The sequence below is a fragment of the Mustela nigripes genome, chromosome 3 (assembly GCF_022355385.1).
Source record: "Mustela nigripes isolate SB6536 chromosome 3, MUSNIG.SB6536, whole genome shotgun sequence".
NCBI classification, from domain to species: Eukaryota; Metazoa; Chordata; class Mammalia; order Carnivora; family Mustelidae; genus Mustela; species Mustela nigripes.
Genome location: NC_081559.1, coordinates 131,345,229 through 131,367,575, shown reverse-complemented (window position 1 = coordinate 131,367,575; position 22,347 = coordinate 131,345,229). Strand labels below are relative to the sequence as shown.

Sequence of the window (22,347 nt, the reverse complement as noted above, 5' to 3'; positions counted from 1 at the left end):
TGCGTGTCCCTTTTTGTCCTCTAAAGATCCAAAGAGTAATATTTTCTCTCTTGGTTTGGCACAATAGAAGAATGTGTTATTCAAAATTCTAGTTGTGTAAGTTGGGAGAAAAAGTGACATTTATCATTTAATTAGTTCTTTTGACTCAGGATCCAAAATTACAGTCCAAGTTTCCTAATAAGCTGAAGAATGTGAGCAAATGATAACATCTTGCTAATAATAATAATAAAAAAATCCTTAAGGGATACCAGCAGCTTGTGTTCTGATTTAATTATTAGTAGGATATTTTCTCATATGTTTATATTCATATACAGTAGCCCCTTTGATGCTTCACAATTTTATTTAAGATATAGAAGGTTCTGTGGGTAAGAACAGGCTAAAGCTATAGATTGAGAAACTTATTTTTAAAAATTTGGCTGTTGAGACCTGTACCCCTGGGGATAAAAATATATTATATGTTTATAAAAAATAAATAAAAAATGAAAAAAAAAAAAAGAAAGCTCTTCAAGGCAGAAGAACATGAAAAAAAATTTTGGCTGTTGTTTCTTTGTCCATCTTTTTTTGGGTGGGGGGACAGACGTTAGTCTCTAAGTCTCCTTTAAGATTAAAAAAGTCATGATTTCTATGACTCTATTGCTTATGTACAGGGTATTTGTTTAAAGTAGGAGAGAAGATGAATTAAATGGTGTGAGGTTGGTGATTGGTATTTGGGTCAATTATTTCAGAAGGGAGATAAAGTCTGAAGAGATTATTAAGAATTTCTGTATAGATGCTATTTTGGGAAATGTAAATAAAATAAATATTAAATACATCTGTAGGATTAGCTGAATTCCAAGGATTTTTAATTAAAAAGATCTGAGATCTTTTCTGTTTGTTTTCTTTTTGGTCACAGTTCACGTGGTGCGTTTTAGGATAAGGCAGAGTGAGAGAGAGAGTCCCTGCATGTACTTTGGTGCCAATATAAGCCATGTGAAATAGCAGTCAATGCTGGTACAATTTCAAAGAATAGCCTAGTGCCTAACCTCACTGGTAGTACTTGGTTTAATCATCTCTATTATTTTATTTTGTGATTTTAGGGTGTTTTAACCACAGAATGTTGTGTGTGTGTGTGTGTGTGTTTCCTTTTAAAGTTTTATTTAAGTAATCTCTATTCCCCTGCACAGGGCTTGAATTCCCAAGTCTGAGATCAAAATAGTTGCATACTCTTCCAACTGAGCCAGCCAGGCACTCTACCGGTAGTATCTGGCTTACAGCTCAACTCCCTGGACTTTGAATTGCTTCCTCTTTGATATCTGGCTTTGTAGCTAACTCTGAACTCTGCAATGCCCCATGAGGCTTGCTATATGTGTATGCGTGGATGACCCTGATTCCTATCCCATAAGATAGTCACGGGGTTGTCATAGAAGGTTTGACGTATACCTCTTACTTCTTTTGGGGACTTGACATTCCCTGCACCATTTCTGCTAAGTGTTTCAAAACTGAGGAATAAGACTGAAGTTAGATATTTAGAGACCATGGATTATAGGCCAAGTGTATAATGAAGGCATTAGTAGGGGTAACAAAGATCCCCCAGACCTCAGTAGATTACATCAGGGGGAAAAAAAAAAAAAGACTGCTCATGGGTTGCTGGGACTCTGTTCATACCTTGATTTCACTTATCTTATGATTCCACCAGTCAGAATGATGCTTCAAAATTTACTATGGCTGAGAAAATGTAGAGATGAAAGCGTCACTCTAGCAGTTAAATGCTGGAGCTCAGAAACGACGCATTCTCATAGTTCATTGGCTAGAACGATCTGCATTGCCCCATGTAAGCACAGTGGCGGTAGGGAAGTGTAATTCTCCCATATTCTAGAAGCAGAGCAGAGCTGGGTTTGAGTGAATCTTGGATGTCTCTACCTCACCATTCTCCATTATTAATAATATTGTATATTCACACACAGTACATTTTATACATTGCCTAGGACTTATTCAGAATATCTGTAATGTAAACATTTGCCATGACATATCTGTGCCCAAAACACATACATCGTTATGTGTTATTGACCCATGTTTGATATAGCAGATGCTTTAAATGGATTTTGTATTGGCGCTGGATTTGCATGGATCCAATTACATTCTATAAATATGCAATTTATTACATCATTTCTGATCATGGGTAAATCTGCGAGGTGAGCAACTTCAGTTGTGAAGAGGCAGCTGCCTGAAGCTAGTTGCCAGCCTGAGAAATGAACCAGTTCTTGGTTTCATTTGGATTATGTTCTAATGAAATGCATCCACCCTTTGCCCCAGCCCAGTCCTAGGAATCTCAGGATGATATGTGAACATGAGTCGAGTTCCCTAGTCTTCCTTCTTTTTACTGAAGTGAGGAGGTAGGAGCACATTTCTAGACTTTTCACATAAGGAGACCGAGGTAGGCTGATGGCTAGGGGTGGTGTCTAGCGCTCTAGAGAATGGTATGAGCTTTTACTCCTGTGTCTGAAGCCACAATATGGAATTTGTAAATTGGAGAGAATCTTGCTGGCAAATGGAAGTTTTGCTCTTCAAATTTTTTATAACTTTTGGGGTATAATAAAGGTCATCCAATTTTTCAGATTCATCCATCTAAACTTTTTTGGTCCATCTGTTTTTGTCCTGGCATGCACAGTAGTAAATTCTTCATTTCAGAGCTGCTTCACTGCTCTTCCAGAACAGAGAAAAGAGAGCACTCAGAATTATTATTAATTTCTAAATAAAATGGGCCAGGTCTTATGCTCTCCTAAAAATGGAAACAGTTTTTGTTTTTTTTTTCACAAACCATACAGGGGGTAAGATTTTAGTGTGGTTTGTGGGAGAGTGGCTGTCAAACTCTTTGTATGAAAAGGCAATTAACTGTTTTTAAGCTGGCAGTGGGGCCCTGGAGAAGGGGGAGGAGTGGGAGATGAGAGGGTCAGGTTCTGATTCCCTTCGGCAGTCCATGTGGCTCTTTCCTGGCAGAGCGCCCCTTGATGTCAAAGTGAGCGGTGTGCGCCAGAAATGAGGCAGTGTGAGCAGAATTAGATACCAGGTCTGAGCGGTTTGCATTTTTCTTTCCTTTCCTACCCCCATGCCCCCCCACCCCAGTGTTTTGTACAATGCCAGTTTTCAGAATAAAGGAAGTTTGCTTTCTGCACAGACTACCTCTTACAAAATTATTTTGAAAATGCTGCATTAAGCCCTAGGGGACAGTATTTTTGGACATGGAGCTGAGTGCAAAGTTCAAGTTGAAAAGGGACAAATTGAACTAGGGTTTCTATTATTAAACTTGGCTAAGTTGGAGCCTTATCCTTAAATTTGGTAAGTTTAGCTGGTCATTTGGAACCAGCAGGGGAAGCAAGGTCAGTGACTCTCTAGATATTTGATTTTGTCTCTCCCGTCAACCCACTCGGTGTCCTTGGAGGAGACTCTTCAAATCGAGTTTTTCATTTACGAAGTCAGAGTGGGTAGGGGTACAAAAAGAGCCCGGAAAAATGCAATATTTAATCAAGACGTTATAATGCTTTGGTAACGTGGTATACATTGTACTGTGCCTAATAAATGATTTTTAATCAGGAAGATGCTTATGAAAAGGCTGAGGAAATATGGTAATTAGCATTATGGGACCAGACATAATTAAGTACAAATGGTGCCTCAAGGTCATCTGGTCCTAACATTTGCTTCATGGCGGGAGCAGTTCCAACCATCATATTGAGTCCTTTCATTTGACTCTGCTGATCATATTCTTTCCTGGTGGGATGAGGAGTGTGTGCATTTGTAATTTAATATTGTGATATACTGTAATATATATAGCTGTATTTTTAAGGTCTTCCCCTGTACCAGGCATTGTGCAATGAATGCTTTGTAGATGTTAACTCATTTGATTGTCACAACAGCCTTATGAGTAGAATTTAAAAATAGAGCAGTGTTTACTGTTCTCATAATAAATAATTGATTATAATAAAAAATTGAAACAATTTCACACTTACTTAGAAGAGTAGTACAAAGAATTTTTTTTCTCAAACCATTTGAGAGCAAGTGGCTGACATGATGCTCCATAATCCTGAATGCCATGTGTATTACCTGACTTCCATTGACATGGATGATACATTATAGCCATGGAACTCACAGACCCATTTAAGTCTGCCATCCTTTACAGTGAAGGGATTCAATCCCATGACTGAATGTTGCACTTGGTGGTCATGTCTTTATAGATTCCTTTAATCTGGAACAGTTCTTCCTTCTTTTCTTGAGTTTTTGTGATCTTGACACTTGTAAAGATTTTTGGCTACTTATTTTGTAGGATGCCCTAGTTTGTGTTTTTCTGATAATTGCTCATGATTAGATTCAAACTCTACTTTTTTTTAGAAGGAATATCACAGAATTGATGCTGTGTTCTTATTGTATTCTATCAGACGGCACACAATTTAATTTGTCTCATTGCCAGCAATAACCTTGATCCCTTGATTAAAATACTTGCCAGGTCCATCATTGAGTTACTCTGTGATCCCCTTTGTAATCAAAAGTATTTTGTGGGGAGGTGCTTTGAGATTACGTAAATATTCCATTCCTCATCCAACTTTCACCCAATAGTTTTAGCATTCTTTGTTTTCTCAGGTGAATTAATTACTCTCATGATTACCAAATGATGATTTTCTGATTCTGTAATTCCCCCCACATTCATCAGATGGCATTCCATTGTAAGGAAAAGCTATCTCATCTATGTATGTAAGTATGTATGTATTGTGTATGTCAGTATAGACTCATGGATTCTTTCTTTATTTAATGGTTTATAATCTACTGGTATCATTATTTATTTTTACACTCACACAGTCCCAAATGGGCCAGTGGGAGCCTCTTTAAGCTGGCTTCTATGTCCTTCTGATGTATGCCCATCACTCTGAAAGCACTTCTTTATCATCTGAGACAAGATATTGCAGGTTCAGCTTATATTTTCCCCACCTCAGCCCTGGAATCAGTCATTTCTACAAGGAGCCCCAGGTTTGTTTTAGTGGAGAATAATATGTAGTGATCAGGATCTGGGTGTTAGGTGTGTTCATTACTATTGAGGTGTCGGGATTTTAGACCTCTCAGTTCATGGAGCTCTGGAGTATGTGTATATATGTATATACACACAGCTACTAGACTTGCTTCTAAAAGTATTTATCTATATTGAAAATCTTGAGTTCACATCAACACTTAAAATCCAAATTCATCAATATCATAGCATTATAGTTTTCCCCCTGGTTCCCATTTTCTTCTATATGTTTACATATTTGACCAGTCTCTCCTGTATGTACAAATCTTGCCAGTTAGCATGTCCCTTCCCTCCCCCAGATTTCTACTTTACTCTTTCAGTCTAATGTCTTTTAAATTATTTTATCATCATCATCATCATCATTATTATTTTTTTTTTTTGAGAGAAAGAGAGAGAGGGAGAGTGAGAAAGCATGCATGAGTGGTAAGGAGGGGCAGAGGGAAAGGGAGAGAGAGAATTTTAAGCAGGCTCAATCTCGCAACCCTGCAATCATGACCCGAGCTGAAATCAAGAGTCAGATGCTTCACCAACTGAGTCACCCAGGTGCCCCCAATCTAATGTCTTTTATTTATTTATTTATTAAAAACTTATTTATTTATTTGACAGACAGAGATCACAAATAGAGAGAAAGAGAGAGGGTAGCAGGCTCCCCGCAGAGCAGAGAGCCTGATGTGGGGCTCGATCCCAGGACCCTGAGATCATGACCCAAGCTGAAGGCAGAGGCTTAACCCGCTGAGCCAGGCTCCCCTCTAATGCCTTTTAGATTGAATTATTCATAAAAGGAAAGAGGGAGGCAAAGAAGGAAGAAAAATTGCTAATTTTCAATTTAAAGCCAATACTGTAGAACTTGTTACTAATTCTTTCTTTGGTGTCTCTTCCATGTATGAGAAATAAAGTTATATTTTCTCCTAGCACATATTCATGTTAGTATAAGCATGTTGCTCTAATTAGGTTGCTTGTCTCTATGTGGTAAACCAAATAATGGTGGTTTAGATGAGACAGAATGTTTTTCCAGCTTATACACTAAGCATTTATTGGTTAGGCACTGTCATAAATACCCTATGATAGTACCCATTCTTGATAATGCTAGCTTTTTAAACAAATTCAGACATGTTATCTACTTTAGACACCAAAACTCAGGGTTTGCTTATATGCTTTATATAAATTATGGCTCATTCTGGCTCAGTAGTGCTAAACTCACTTAAATTGATATTTTAAAAAGATAAAAAACAAACATATTCATCAAATGTTAATTTTGCACAATGGCTACATTTTACATAATTTAGCCTGGCAAAACTGTGGATTGTGAGTTTTCTGTGTCAAGTAGCATTTGTGGATTTTTCTTTCTTTTTTTTTTTTTTTTTTTTTGTGGTTCATCAAACTGTAGTTTAAGATGCAGAGTCATATAATAACAGGAACCCAAACTGAGAAGAGGGTGGGGCAGTTCAGAGGAAGCCAAACGTGGAAGAAAAAGCTCCTGAACTCCAAACATTACTGCAAGCATTTATGTATGCTTTTTATGTAAGATGACTTTATTAACACCACATCATGTACCTGTATGCTTATTGTGACACCACCAAATCACCTGATAGAATTCTTTCCTAATATAAAGGCCTTTCAGATTTATGGAAATATGAACTCTGGCTTGATAGTCAACAGACTTCAATGCTAGTCTTGAAATTTTTGTTAGTGAGAATTTCCTTTGATTTTTTTGTGCTTGTTTCTACCTTGCAAGATGGAAGCAACAGTACCAGCTTACACTTTTTGTTAAAGTATATTACTAACTTAAAAGGGATTTGTGACAGATGCGAGGGACACCAGAGATTGTGTAGCCTATGGTTGTATAGCTTTTTGAAATCAATAGGTCTCTTTTTTTCTAAACAATCTGTGCATGAGAGTCTTTTTAATAGCTATAGCTAAAAGGTTAGGGTGCATTTATTTTGCTAATAACATGCTCAGGCTGGGGGCCTGAGGTCTGACAGGTCTGGCCTTACCTTTCCTTTAGGACCCCTGAGGTCTGTAGGGTACTGTTTGAAACGCCCTGAGGTCTTCCACTTCACTCCCATTTTATAGTTGAGAAAAACCCAAACCCAGATGCAAAGTGATTTATCAGAAGTTGGACAGAGAATTTGCACTGAAGCTGAGATCCAATCTCTGGTCTTTTGACTCCCAATCAAATATTCCTCCCATTAAACAAAGTTTTATTGTTATTCTCCCTTTTTAATCTTTTTAGAAAGCTCTAAAATTCTTTATCTATATGTAGCTGGCATCATGATTTTTAATCTATCATTCTCTTCTCTTTTTTAAAATTACAATTTAGTTATCTGAGAGAAAGCATGAGCATGTGGGAGTGTGGGAAGGGGCAGGGGGAAGGAATCTTCAAGTAGCCCCCCCTGCTGAGTGCGTGGGGGTGGTGGTGGGGGTGGTGTGGGGATGGGGGGTGGGATTGGCGGGGGTGCGCATGGGGCTTGATCCCACCACCCATGAGATCATGACTCCAGCCAAAACCACGAGTCTGATGCTTAACCAAATGAGTCACAGAGGCACTCTTCTATCATTATTTTCTGCTTGCTGAAGTACATAACCATTTATTGTCACAAGAATGCTCATTCTTGGTTGAATCGCTGCCACTCAAAACAATATGGCAAAGAACTTTGTAGTTATAGCTGCTCACTACTAAGCTTCCTAGTTCAAAACACTATTCTCCTCCTGTTTTCTTTTCTTTCTTTTTTTAATTTTAAGATTTTATTTATTTATTTGACAGACAGAGATCACAAGAAGGCAGAGGGGCGGGCAGAGAGAGAGGAAGGGAAGCAGGCTTCCCGCTGAGCAGAGCCCGATGCGGGGCTCGATCCCAGGACCCTGAGATCATGACCTGAGCCGAAGGCAGAGGCTTAACCCACTGAGCCACCCAGGCGCCCCTCTCCTTCTGTTTTCTATTACTAATATTTGGGGTGATATTTGATGCCTCCTTTTCCTCATTTACAAAATCTAAGTCACCATAAATTATTTCAGATGGATGTTGTACTTCTTTCTAACAACAAACTTAAACTGAATGTCAGCCGCATGTCCTGTTTGCGTTGCACACTGAGAAAACAGATGAATAAGACCCAAGATTCAGGCAGTCTCTCCTCCTCCTTTCTCTCCTCTCTACCCCCAGCTGTCCTCTTGATGAGTTCACAAACTACGGGGAAAGTGAGGTCCCGATGATAGAGGCAAACTCAGCTAGACGATGAAATCTTCCTCACGTAGGAATCTTTTATTCCTGATTTTACTCCTTCAGTTATTTGTGGGTTTCAGTTAGAATGGTTCACCAACCCTGCTCTCATATTATATTGTTGATCTCTTCTGCTATTATTTTCCAGTGAATCAAAAGCCAAGTACTGATACGAGGGCTTAAGGACTTTCCATTATGTTTCTGCCACCCCTCCCATGCCAATAAGAGCATGTAGCTTCTGTGGCCTTCTCCCTTCCTTTTGTCCCTTAATCAGACTCTCCTATCAAGCCCTACTTTCTTCTTAAAGGAAATTTTTTAGTCATTCCCCACCCTCCCCCAATCAGTGGTTCTCATATATTTTCCATCATGTTTTGTTTAGAAACATTGGTTTGTACATCTACCACCTTGAATCCTTTCTGACCTTCACAAAATCAATTCTGTAAAAGCTTTTATTAATCCAGTTCCACCTACCCCTACAAATAAAGGCATCATAATGTTGGCATTGCCCAAGAGTTTGCACGCATTAGAAAGTAATATGACCTTTTATTTTGACATTTGTCCTATTAGGTCTTTAACATTTTTTTTATATTGATGGAGGTTGATATAAATAGCCCTGGGAAATTATTGTATTTTGTGTATGGATATTTAGGACATTGTTCACAATATTATAGTCATAAACTTTGTAAATTATGTGACTGATCATGTTTCTCTTTTTGCACTTGTTGCCTGTAAGCTCAGAGTAAAATGTGTGGCTAATCAGAAAGTGGCTAGAACTTCACAGTTTGCTGCTTTTTTCAACCTTACCTAGTGGCTTTACCTTTATTTTTCTTCCCCATTATCCTTAGCTTCCTAATCTCCTATGTATTTTTTTTTTTTAAGATTTTATTTATTTGACAGACGGAGATCATGAGTAAGCAGAGAGGCAGGCAGAGAGAGAGAGAGAAAGGAGGAAGCAGGCTCCCTGCTGAGCAGAGAGTGCAGTGTGGGACTCCATCCCAGGATGCTGGGATCATGACCTGAGCCGAAGGCAGAGGCATAACCCACTGAGACACTCAGGTGCCCCTCCTCTGTATTTTTTTAAGATTTTATTTATTTATTTATGAGAGAGAGAGAAAGATAGTGAGATGGGGATGGGGAGCCGGGAGAGGGAGAGGCAGGCTCCCTGCTGAGCAGGGGTCCCCTGTGGTTTGATCCCAGGACCCTGGGATCATGACCTGAGCTGGAGGCAAAGTGACTGAGCCACCCAGGTGCCCCAGCATCTGTGTTTTTGTTTAATCTCACCACAAATAATTTTTTGTACATTTAAACCACCTTAATTCCCGTTTGAAAAAAGATGTAACAAAACAAAACATGATTGCTTATTAGACTATGGATTTAAGTAGCTAACTAACTGGGGAGCAAGCCTGTAATTCTTGACATTCTGTGTAGCTTCATCTCAGGCATGGGACTCCAGTGTGCACTTGGGTATGTTGGCCAAAGAGCCAAAGAGAAGACATTTCACATACAAATTAATACTATTTATTTGAAAAGATTTTAGAGAATTTTTGGAATGTGTGTAAGGAGGCTGCTTGTTTCTATTTGGAGCTTTAGATTTTTATGTTTTTTTTGTTTGTTTTCCTTAAAAATCTGCCCTAATTACCTTTCCTCTGGAAGAACTAGTTGTATTACTTAGAGAGTTATGTTGGATGATCAATACGCAAATTTGCTTTGAAGTTGTCTTAGAGGTATACATTATCTAAAACCTTCTTACCAGTGCTGTAGTCTAGGCTGTTGTAAATTCAAGTGTGCTGTCTCATGATGTTGAGGAAACTGCAGTTGGAAAAGTGGATGTGTTCTGTTGATGCTAATCAAAGTGACAAATAGCATTTCACTGACAAAAGCATCTGGTAAGCAAAACTTTTAGGAAATGACTAGGAAACTTGAGACTGAAAAAAAAAAAAAAAAGAACCCAAACCCTTGATCAGTCAACAGGCACTTACAGAGCGTGCCTGGTATGTAAGGAGCTTCTTGCTACACATGTGATTTATAGCAAATAAGTTATATCAGATGGTATCTCTAAGAGGATTTTCTACATTTGCATGCACAAGAGCAACTGGAAATAATGACTTTAATTATTCAATAAATGATAGGCATTAAAAAGTCTAACCTTATCCAATGAAAACTGTTCGGAGCCAGAAAAAAATTATCAATATCCACAAGCTCTGCTATTAGACTGCATGGGTCAGATATTGGGTCTTGGGGGAATGCTGCCCAGTGAGCACTGTCAAAAAATTATTTATGGAACCCTGGGCTGCTTTAAGAAATATAGAAATTTTTTCAGTTAATAGGTGAGTGAGAGATCATGATGATGGCAACATCAAGTGACCACCATTTCTATAGCCTTACTCTGTGCCAAACACGGTGCGTTAGCACTGTACATTTATCACCCCAGTTAATCCTAACAATAACCCTACGAAGTGTGTTTTATTATTTTCATTTTTATGGATGAAGAAATAAAAGATTAGGGGGTTTAACAGACAGGGTAGGTTAATACCTTAAAATTGTGTTGTTATATAACACAATCAAGGTCTATTTCCCTTCAGTGAAATGAAGGCTCAGGAGAGGACTGTTTTGCTCCATGCAGTCTTTTTTTTTTTTTTTTTTTTTTAAAGATTTTATTTATTTATTTGTCAGAGAGAGAGCGAGCGAAAGCGAGCACAGGCAGACAGAGTGGAAGGCAGAGTCAGAGGGAGAAGCAGGCTCCCCGTGGAGCAAGGAGCCCGATGTGGGACTCGATCCCAGGACGCTGGGATCATGACCTGAGCCGAAGGCAGCTGCTTAACCAACTGAGCCACCCAGGTGTCCCGCTCCATGCAGTCTTTGGAGTGCAGGCTCTGTCCATTCATAGCGGCACCATCTGAGGGTTCCAGGACCCACCCTTGGATCCTCTGCACCTGGCTGGGACAGATTAGTGAGTGTGTGGAGCAGGAGTGCTCCTTTTTAACTGCTGCATCTGGGGGTGACACACAGCACTTTCCTCGTATTTCCTGGGCAAGGACTACACCTAATGTCAAGGGAACTGGGTACTTATGTGGCTCCAGGAAGAAGAGGAAATAGGTGTGATGAGCATCTAGCCGGGGTTTGTCACAAGAGATGGGACTGAGGTCATAGAGCTGCTAAGGCATAGAGCTGAGATGCAGAATCAGTGCCTTCTCTCTTCAGGAAAGCATGCTACAAGACCCACAAAGCAAACATCCTTCTAGTCAAGCAACAAAATGACATCATTGAGCTTAAGATTTATGTTATAATTTGAACTAAGAAAGTGACCTAAATCTATAGGTTAAGTTTATTGCTGCTAGGATGAGAACATTAATTGCTTCTGTGAAATGGGCTTGAAAATGTCAAACAGGATTTCGAGAAGGGCTTCGTAGTGTCACCAAGAGTCTGACAGGCTGTAGCCAGCCTGGGATAGACTTTCTGCCTTAAATATTGAACTCTAAGACCCCCTGCTCTATTAGTGGCAAGAAGGCATTTTATAGAAGGCATTTGACTGGTTTCATTCACAATGAGACACATGTCTCCCATGGTAATTCACTCATAAATGGTAAAAGAAATGGGTAGATTTTGTTAACAAAACCACAAAATAGTTATGTCTGTATTATAGATAAGTACAGTGTGTATTAGATTGAAACAAAAGAAAAGGCCAATATTGGCTTATTTTTGACCTACAGGAAGGCCATTTCACATGGTCCAAACTAATACTTACAGGAAGTGAGTGTCTACATTAACTGGTAATCTGTAAATATATTCTTTCATCATGTGGACTCAGTGCTTATCAAGCAGTCGTAGTTTGTCCACGGGAAATTCCAAGTTAAAGTGACCCCCAGATATTCTTTTTTTTTTTTTTTAATTTTTTATTTTTGATAAACATATATTTTTATCCCCAGGGGTACAGGGAGACAAACCATAAGTGACTCTTAATCTCACAAAACAAACTGAGGGTTGCCGGGGGCAGGGGGTTTGGGAGAAGGGGGTGGGATTATGGACCCCCAGATATTCTAAGTAGGGAGCCTGCCCAGGTGATGAGTAGCATTCTTCACGAACAGTTGGATCAGGACCCCTTGAGGTGGGAGTGTGCTCGCCCCTCCTTTCATTTCTATGGGGATGCTTCCTCACTGTTCCAAAAACGCCCTACTTCATTCACTTTAGTCGTTCTTTTTTTTTTTTTTTTTTTTTAAATTTGACAGACAGATCACAAGTAGGCACAGAGGCAGGCAAAGAGAGGAGGAAGCAGGCTTCCCGCTGAGCAGAAAGCCCGATGTGGGGCTTGGTCCTAGGACCCTGAGCCGAAGGCAGAGGCTTAACCCACTGAGCCACTCAGGCGCCCCAGTTTGGTTGTTTTGAAAGCAGCTTTTAAGTGTGAATGTTTCAAAGAGAAATTGTCCAATGAATCACTATCAGAAAATAGCACCTTTGTGTGCCAGCAGAGTGCAAGGCTGTGATGTCCTCAGAGAGACAAAAAGTTTCGATGAAGAAGAGTGATGTGTTAGAAGTTTGGGGCTTCAAAAGTACGAGGCAGTGGTCAGTTTGAGGATGCTGTGTACCTTCTATGATTGAAGATTCAGAGTGACTGGATGGGAGAAGGGATAGAGAAAGGGAACCGGAGTGATGTTGGAGAGAAATTCAGCTTGGTTGCAGTTTGGCGCAGGGCTGATTTTACAATGACTGTGGTGTTCACAGAAGGAGAACTTATTTTCCATCTCTACTGCATGATTCTGAAGATCTCCCATGTGTTCTAAAAAATTTTTGAATTTTGCATACTGATAGTCCCAGCCTAAAAAGCTAAACTTGCATCTACTTCTAACTCCAACAAAGTAAAAGAGCTGTGTGGAAAGAGGTAAAGTATCTGCCAAGGAGTGGTTAGAAAGGTAAACAATCGGCTACATTTCCCGTGTTTTCCTAATTTTGTATATTTTCTCCTGTTCTCCTCAAATGTGCTCTTACTGCCCACCACTCAGCTTTTCCTTTCAGTGCTCCAAAATCAATATATATGAATGATAGTTGGACCTCTTAATGTTTGAGTGCTCTTTTATTCCTTATTTTTGTTCCTTAGGGAATCTCATTAAGTCTCATGGCTTTAAATATAAACTATTAGCTTAAGTGTCTCAAGTTTATATATCCATTTTGAATTTCTCACCTTTATCTCCCCACTGGAATATCCGACTTGGACGTCTATCTCCATGGTCAAGTAGACATATCAAACTCAGCAGAAACTGCATTTCTAACTTTCTAGGTTCTACACGTTGCCTTTCCCTTTTCAGAAGATGGCAATTCCATCTTTCTGGTTGCTCAGGCCAAAAATCTTGGAAAATATACTTGTATCCTCTTTTTTTCCCCTCTTACTCCTCATCTAGTCTGTCAAAATGTCATTGATGTCATCTTGAAAATACATCCAGAGTTATATTGAGACAGCATGATCTGTGTTACTGCAGTGAGCTCCTATCTGGCTTCCAGTTCTTTCCACACACTCCCAGCACCCCAGCCAGAATGGTCCAACCCCTTTTCTCCCCAGTACAGTGCTCAAGATGGCACTCAAAGTAAAAGCTGAAGTTCTCATAATGGTCTCCTGACCCCTCCATGATCTCTCATAACTATCCTCCTCATCCTTCTTTTACTCCATTCTAGCCATGTGGTTTTCCTGATGTTCCATGATCAGGATGGGCATAATCCTAGCCTAGGGTCTTCCTGCTGGCTGTTCCCTCTGCCCCCAGACAGACATACACATGGGTAACTTCCTCACCACCTTCACGTTTTTGCTAAAATATCTATTTCATCTTTTCAATGAAGTCCATTCTGGTTATGTTGAAGAAAGTTGTAACTCTTTTCCCTGTCCCGACCCTACAGATCTACTTAACTTTACTGTTTTCAGTAATATGTGCCTCCTTCCAATATGATGTACAAATATATACGATGTAATTTACCTTTTTATATATTTAAGCCTTTGTAATCTGTCTAATCATTAGAATATAAGCACTGTAAGGATGAGGAGGTTCTTTGTTTCTTTCTCTGATGCACCTAAAATGAGACTGGCATATCGTACATGCTCAATAAATATCTGTTGACTGATTATTATTACTTATTATATGGAGGTTAATTATTTAATACACATTTGAATAAAATCATCATACAATTTGTATGAAACTCATTGAATACTTTCTTTTGGAATTAGATATAAGTAAAGAAAACAATGACATATATTAGTTGTCCAATAGGAAACTTTAAAAAAAAATGATATATGCCACCTTCAGCAGGAGTTTAAACTTGAACTGTGATTGGACTTCTGTCCCCTTTAGTGATAAACCAGATAATTTGCACCAACACTGCTGTTTACATTGACTGGAAAAGCTTAACAAAATATTTAAAAATCTTCTAAAATCGCCTAAGAACGGACAAAAGAGTAAAGAATTACTTTGCGGAGACCTGTGAGAAGACAGTTATACAGAACAGGAGCCTGGCATTTGGGATCACTTTTGCATGTAGGGAACATTTGCCAATCCAGAACAGGTGGATGAAAGGATGAGCACTGCTTGGGAAAGCCTCAGAGGACGGGGCAGGTCGGGGGGGACCTAAACTAGAGTTTAATGATACCAAGAGTGGAGGGTCCGTGGGACCGCCAATTGTGGATGGGGCACCAAAATTCTGCACCCTTGCAATGAGACATAGAGCAACACTTGCATGGATTCCTGGCAGCCTTCTGGTTATCCGTGAGCCCCAAAACTTCAAACCTCGAAGTTTGATCAAATGGAGCCTAGATTGCCAGTGCAACCTGAGCTCTAGCGGAAGCTAGGAGTCTTCTTTTAGAGGAGGACAAGTCATTCTCAGCCTCAAATTATAACTCTAAGCCCCCCCCCCCCCAACTGTAAAGTCCACTACATTGTTAAAGATAAGAAAAAGAGACAAGAACACATACTGAGAACAGAACACTTAAAGAGATGCATGGGATATCTGCAGAGTAGAATTACCAGAGGCAGACCGACATAAACCATGTTCATTATGCTTATGGAGATAAAACTCAGTGTTAAATATTTCATGAAGAAACTTGAAACTATAAAAAGTGATACTTCAAATTTGAAAGAGAGTGACCTAGAAATTCTAATAGAAAAATATGATAATCAAACTGGAAGTGTCCCCCCTCACTGTTATTCTCTTACCATGAAATATTCTGTGTCGAAGTGAGGCAGTGTTGGTGAATATTTCTCTTTTATTTTCACTCTTTCTGGTTATGCTTTTATCTAACCTTGGGTTTTTTCCCGATATTTTTCTGGCTTATCAAGTTTAAAGTGAGATATAAAGTAATTGTTAAATATGATTATACTTTCTTTCTTAATGTTACATTTTCATTCTAAATGCTCCTTTGTGACAACTAAGTGATAGTTACCCTGTTTAGGATACTTTATGTTTTGTTTTTGGTTTTGGGAACGGTTCTGCAGTTGCTCCTTTTATATGTAGACGTAAGAGGATTTTTATTTTTGCCATTTCTTTATTCTTTTATCGCAGCATTTCCTGTTAGATAACCAAATTTAAACATCCATGAGCCCTACACATAGTACTTTTGGAACAAGGTTTCTTGTCATCTTATATTTTCTCCTTTGATAATTGGTTAACTTAGCTATGAGAATTTCAAGAATAATGGGATTGTAGAGTGAGAAGAGGAGTGAGGCCAAAATTTAAGCCCCTTACTTCTCATTTTAGAGAATCCTATGGCTTTGGAGATGCTGAATGTTCCAGACTGGTCTCATTGTTGATATCAGACTCACAGCTGACTCATGTCACTGATACCAGAAGGTTTAGCAAAGCAATTCTCTTGTCCTTTGAAGGTGTTTAACTGTGGTATTGGTTATTACATTTTCAGAGAGTTTTATAACCCTGAGATTGCATATTTGAAAGAGACTGTACTGGAAGAAGACACACCAGATGGTATAAAGGGGGAAAAAGCCAATCTAATCTAAAATGTGGTAATAAATGAATTTTTATTTAATTAGTATGCTAATGATTAATAGGAAAGTCAATACAACTGACACCAAAGATATATTAGACATGTATTATAATAAACACTCTGATTTGTGCTGCTATAGTCTGTCAGATTGACATATCCCTGCTTGTGTTTTATGTGACACAGGAGTAAAGAAAGAAAAGTATCTATTATTGCCAGGCATACACTGAATGGTGGCTTTATTTGAACAACTCCCATCTTCCTTTCTGAGGAGCAGCATTCAAGTAGCCAAGTGTCCTAAAGGATCTGATACAACAGCAGGAGTTTCCACGTAGAGCCAGTGATTGAGTCAGGTGAGTGGCACCTTTGTGATTGTAGGTGTTCTGTATGTTTGCAGGATCACATTCCCCACCAGAGGCTGAGGCTTAAAGGACAGAGTCACGCTGTCAGGGGTGGGGAAGGGATTTGAAAGAAAATAAATTAAGTTTCAGGGGTCCAGATGAATGGCTTGGGATTCAGGACCCTGGGGTCATGACCTGAGCCAAAGGCAGACGCTTAACTGACTGAGCCACCCAGGAGCCCTCATTCTTTACTTTTCTATGAGACTTTTTAACAACTAGCAAAATATCATTTATATACTTGATAATATGATCTTTTATTCTTTTGGATTTTAGCAGCTTATCAGAAATACACAAATCTCTTTAGACATCTTTTCTGTCAGAAAGTGCATTTTAGTATTTTTCTAGATTATTAGCACAAAATAAATAGTCACATTATAATTATTTTAAAAAAACTCAAAATGATAATTTTTTCAGTTTTATTAAGAAAAAATTGACCTACATCACTGGATAAACTTCAGGCATATAGCATGATAGTTTAATTTACATATGTTGTGAAATGATCTGCAGTAGGTTCAGCTAACATCCATCTTCTTATACAGATACAATAAAAAGAAAAGAGAGAAAAAAGAAAAAAAATATTCTTGTGATGAAAGTTCAGGTTTACTTTCTTAGTAACTTTTCTATATATCATGCAACAGTGTTAATTATAGTCATCCTACTATATATTACACCCCTAATAGTTACTTATCTTATAAATGGAAATTGGTACCTTTTGACCACACTTCCTCCAATTCCCTCTCTGCCCTCCACCTCTGGTAACCACAAGCCTTTTTCTATGAATTTTTTTTTTTTTTTTTTTTTTTTTTTAAGATTCCACATGTAAGTGATGGGGCACCTGGGTGGCTTAGTGGGTTAAAGCCTCTGCCTTCGGTTCAGGTCATGATCCCAGATCGAGCCCCGCATCGGGCTGTTTGCTCAGCAGGGAGCCTGCTTCCCCCTCTCTCTGCCGGCCTCTCTGCCTACTTGTGATCTCTGTCTGTCAAATAAATAAATAAAATCTTAAAAAAAAAAATTAAAAAAGATTCCACATTTAAGTGAGATCATAGTATTTGTCTTCCTTTGTCTGTCTTATTTCACTTAGCATAATGCCTTCAGGGTCCATCCATCTTGTTGCAAAGAGTAGAATTTCCTTGCTTTTTAATGGCTGAATAATATTCCACTATTTGTATGCCACACTTCTTCTTTTTTTTTTTTTTTAAAGATTTTATTTATTTATTTGACAGAGATCACAAGTAGGCAGAGAGGCAGGCAGAGAAAGAGGGGAAAGCAGGCTCCCCGCTGAGCAGAGAGCCCGATGTGGGGCTCAATCCCAGGATCCTGAGATCATGACCTGAGCTGAAGGCAGAGGCTTAAACCACTGAGCCACCCAGGCGCCCCAATGCCACACTTCTTTATCCATTCATGCATTGATGGACACTTAGGTTGTTTCCATGTCTTGGATATTGTAAATAATCCTGCTATGAATGTGGGGGTGCAGGTATCTTATCCAGTTAGTGTTTTCCTTTGGATATATTCTCAGAAGTAGAAGTGCAGGATCATATGGTAGTTCTGTTTTTAGTTATTTGAGGATCCTCCGTACAGTTTTCCAGAGTGGCTGTAGCACAAGTGTTCCCTTTTCTCCACATCCTTGGCAGAATTTTTCCTCTCATGTCTTTTTGATCATGACCATTTTAATAGGCATGGGGTGTTATCTCATGGTGGTTTTAATTTACATTAATGACTAGAGATGTTGAGATCTTTTCATGTACTTGTTGGCCTTTCATGTGTTATCTGGAGAAATGTCTGTTCTAGTCTTTTGCCCATTTTTCAACTGGGTTATTCTTTTTTTTTGTTATGAGTTGTGTGAATTTTAGCCTATTTTAGATATTAACATCTTACCAGATACATAGTTTGCAAATACTTTTTCTATTCTGTAGGTTGTCTTTTCATTTTGTTGATGGTTTCTTTTACTGTATAGAACTTTTTAGTTTGATCTAGTCCCATTTGTTTATTTTTTATTTTGTTGCTTGTGCTTTAAGTGTCATATCAAAAAATCATTACCAAGACCTATGTCAAAGAGATTTGTTCCTATGTTTTCTTTTAGGTGTTTCATGGTTTCAGGTCTTACAGGTAAGTCTTTAATCCATTTCAAGTCAATTTTTGTGAGTGGTGTAAGCTTTGGGTCCAGTTTCATTCTTTAATGTGAATATCCATCTATCCCCACCACCATTTTTTGAAACAGCTGTCTCTTCTTCATTGAGTATTTTTGGTTCCCTTGTCAAATATTAGTTGATGATATGCTTGGCTTTATTTGGGCTCTTGGTTTGGTTTCATTGGTCTATTTGTTTTTATGCTGGTATCATGCTGTTTTGAGAGCTATAGCTATATAATATAGATTGAAATCAAAGTGTGGTGTCTCCTGATTTGTTCTTCTTTCTCAGGATTGTGTTGGCTATTTAGGGTCTTTTGTGGTTTTGTACACATTTTAGAAGTTTTTTTTCACTTCTAAAGAAAATATCATTGAATCTTGGTGGGAGGAGGGTATTAAATCTACAGATGGCTTTTGGCTCTATTGACATTTTCACAATATTAATATTTCTAATCCATGAACACAGGATACCTCTCCATTTATTTGTGTCTTCTTTGATTTTTTTAAATCAACATCTTGTAGGTTTCAGAGTAGAGATCTTTTACCTTTTTAGTTAAATTTATTCCTAAATAGTTTACTGTTTTTGATGCTCTGTAGATGTGACTGTGTCTTTCTTTCCTTATCAGAAAATTCATCGTTAGTGACAATGACTATTTTTAACTTACTGTTACTTTAACCATTGTTAAAATTGCCAGTCTAATTTAGACTTTTATACCTTGAGCTCTGAGCCAACAGCTTTTATCTTTTCTTTATCTATCCTTATGTCTGGTGTGTGCAATCTAGATAATGAAACAGCATCATTCTGGCAATCAGAGACTGGAACTTCAGGATGCAGACTGAGTAAGGCTCAGGGAGATAAAATTAGCCTTTATTTACAGTACATGAGAATAAACTAGACTGTTAGAATATAGCAACACTGTGTCATGCTACATTCAGTAAGTGTTTACTGAGTACCTCTTACAGGCTAGGCGTTGTGCCAGCTGCTGCAGAAGTTGAGGGGGAAGATACAGGGCAATATAAGATATGTTATTGGATCTTAAGAAGCCTACAATGTGCTGGGGGTGATAAACCATACACATATACAAAGGTAAGTAACAGTTATAAGTGCCAAATATGTATTACAGACAGTAAGATTTTAAGAGCTCACGAGAAACACGAGTCTTTTTTTCCCTTTTGTTTTCTTCCTTTAATCTCCCTGCACTTTTTCAAATTTGTTCATATTTGCTTAGATGATTTGATGTGGATGATTACAATGCTTATACAAAAGGACAGATAAATTTAGCTATAGACAAACCTAATTATTGCATTTGGTTTCTTTTATCTATCCATTCATCCTTCAGTCATCCATCCATCACCGAACATTTATAAAACCCTTTTTGTGTACCAGGCAACATGCTAAGTGATAGGATTACAAAGTGCATTACTAAGGATACAAAGGCATCCTCAATTCATATTTGCTGATGAAAAAGTCTACTTCGACCACAAATGAGTGATTTGGGGATACTAATAAATCATATATTCAGCCCAAGGATCATATTCATTCATTCTCTTGCTGACTTATACATATATTAAATGTTTATTCTTGTGTACCAGGCACCATGTTCAGTGATGGGGATAGAGTTATAAAAAGGCAAGGCATGGACTCAGCTTGTACAGTAAAACTGGTTCTAGTTTTCATAGTCCTTATAATTTTTTTTTTAGTCCTTACAGTTTAACAGAAGAAGCAGACATTAAACAAATACAGCTGGTCCTTGTACAACATGGATTTGAACCACACAGATACCAATTAAATGCAGATTTTATATAGAACCATAAATATATTTTCTCTGCCTTATGATTTTCTTAATATTTTCTTTTCTATAGCTTACTTTATTGTAAGAATATGATATATAACACATATAACACAAATATGTGTTAACTATTTATGTTATCAATAAGGCTTCCGGCTAATAGTAGGCTATTAGTATTTATATTTTGGGGAGTCAAAAGGTATATACAGATTTTTAATATGTGTGGGGGCATCAGTGCCCTTAACCTCCATGTTGATGAAGAGTTAACTCTAATTACTGAATCATAATTGTGAGAAATGGTGTGTAAGAGCAAAACGAGGGCTATGGGAGCATGTAAAAGGAGAACTAATCTCTCTTTGACAAATGGTGTTGGAAAAACTGGACAGCAGCATGCAAAAGAATGGAATCAGAACACTTTCTTACATCATACACACACACACAAATTCAAAATGGATTAAATGTGAGACCTGAAACCATAAAAATCCCAGATGAGAGCACAAGCAGTAATTTCTCTGACATCAGCTATAGCAGCTTTTTCCTAGATAGGTCCCCAGAGGTATGGGAAAGAAAAGCAAAAATAAACTATTGGGAGGGACAATGTCAAAATAAAAAGCTTTTGCACAGTGAAGGAAGTAATCAAACTAAAAGGAAACCTACAGAATGGGAGAAGATATTTGCAAATGACATATCAGAGTTAGTATTGAAAATATGTAGATGTTATAAAACTCAACACCCAAAAACCAAGTAATCCAATTTAAAAATAGGCAGAAGACATAAACAGACATTTCTCTAAAGAAGGCATTTGAAAGGCCAACAGACAACTGAAAAGATGCTCATCATCACTTATCATCAGGGAAGTGCTAATCAAAACCACAGTGAGATATCACGTCACACTTACCAGAATGGCTAAAATAAAAAACACAAGAAACAACAGGTGTTGATTTCATTCTTTTTTTGTGACTGAGTAATATTCCATTATATATATATATAATGGAATATATTATATATATTATATATAATACATTATATATATATATATATATATATATATATATATATATATAATGGAATACTTTACACACACACACACACACACACCACATCTTTTTTATCCACTCATCAATCAGTGAATACTTGGGCTGCTTCCCTATCTTGGCTATTGTAGATAATGCTGCTATAAACATCAAGGTGCATGTATCCATTTGAATTTGTGTTTTTGTATACTTTGAGTAAATACTCAAGTATGACTGCTGGATTGTAGGGCATTCTATTTTTAACTTTTTAAGGACACTCCATACTGTTTTCCACCATGGCTGCTCCAGTTTGCATTCCCACCAACAGTGCACAAGACTTCCTTTTTGTCTACATCCTCATTGGCCATTTGCAGTGACATGAAAATGTCAGACAAAACACATTTCAAAGTTGCTTGCATCTCTACTGGTGTTAGGAAATATAGAAAATAGTTCAATAGCACTGATGTTGAATGAATAGGTAGAAAGCCTCTTGTGTCCAGGATTTAGAATTGTGTGTGGCACATGGTAGGTATACAACATTGGTGAGTGAACCAATGATGATAGAATTTCTGCATAACAACCAGGCACATTATAGGTAATGGAAAATTACTGGCTGAATTCAGTGGAATCTCTTGGAAACTGAAGAAGAATGTTAAATTGATGATTTAGAATAAATGTGTTAATATTATGCATATTTAACACTTAATATTGAATGTTTCCATAGAGCCAAATTAAATGTAAAACTCTTGACATGTTTTTATCTGTTTCACTTAGTTTTTCTACACCTCAAAAAA

At 37.9% G+C, this 22,347-nt stretch overlaps 1 long non-coding RNA gene across 1 annotated transcript in view; it reads left to right on the top strand.

The window, feature by feature from the left end:
• The window catches only part of LOC132013127 (uncharacterized), a 78,854-nt gene that overhangs the window by 42,868 nt on the left and 13,639 nt on the right, over nucleotides 1–22,347 (top strand). Inside the window, exon 2 of the long non-coding RNA XR_009402888.1 lies at nucleotides 16,408–16,574. This is a non-coding gene — a long non-coding RNA (uncharacterized LOC132013127). The remainder of the gene's footprint in view (nucleotides 1–16,407; nucleotides 16,575–22,347) is intronic.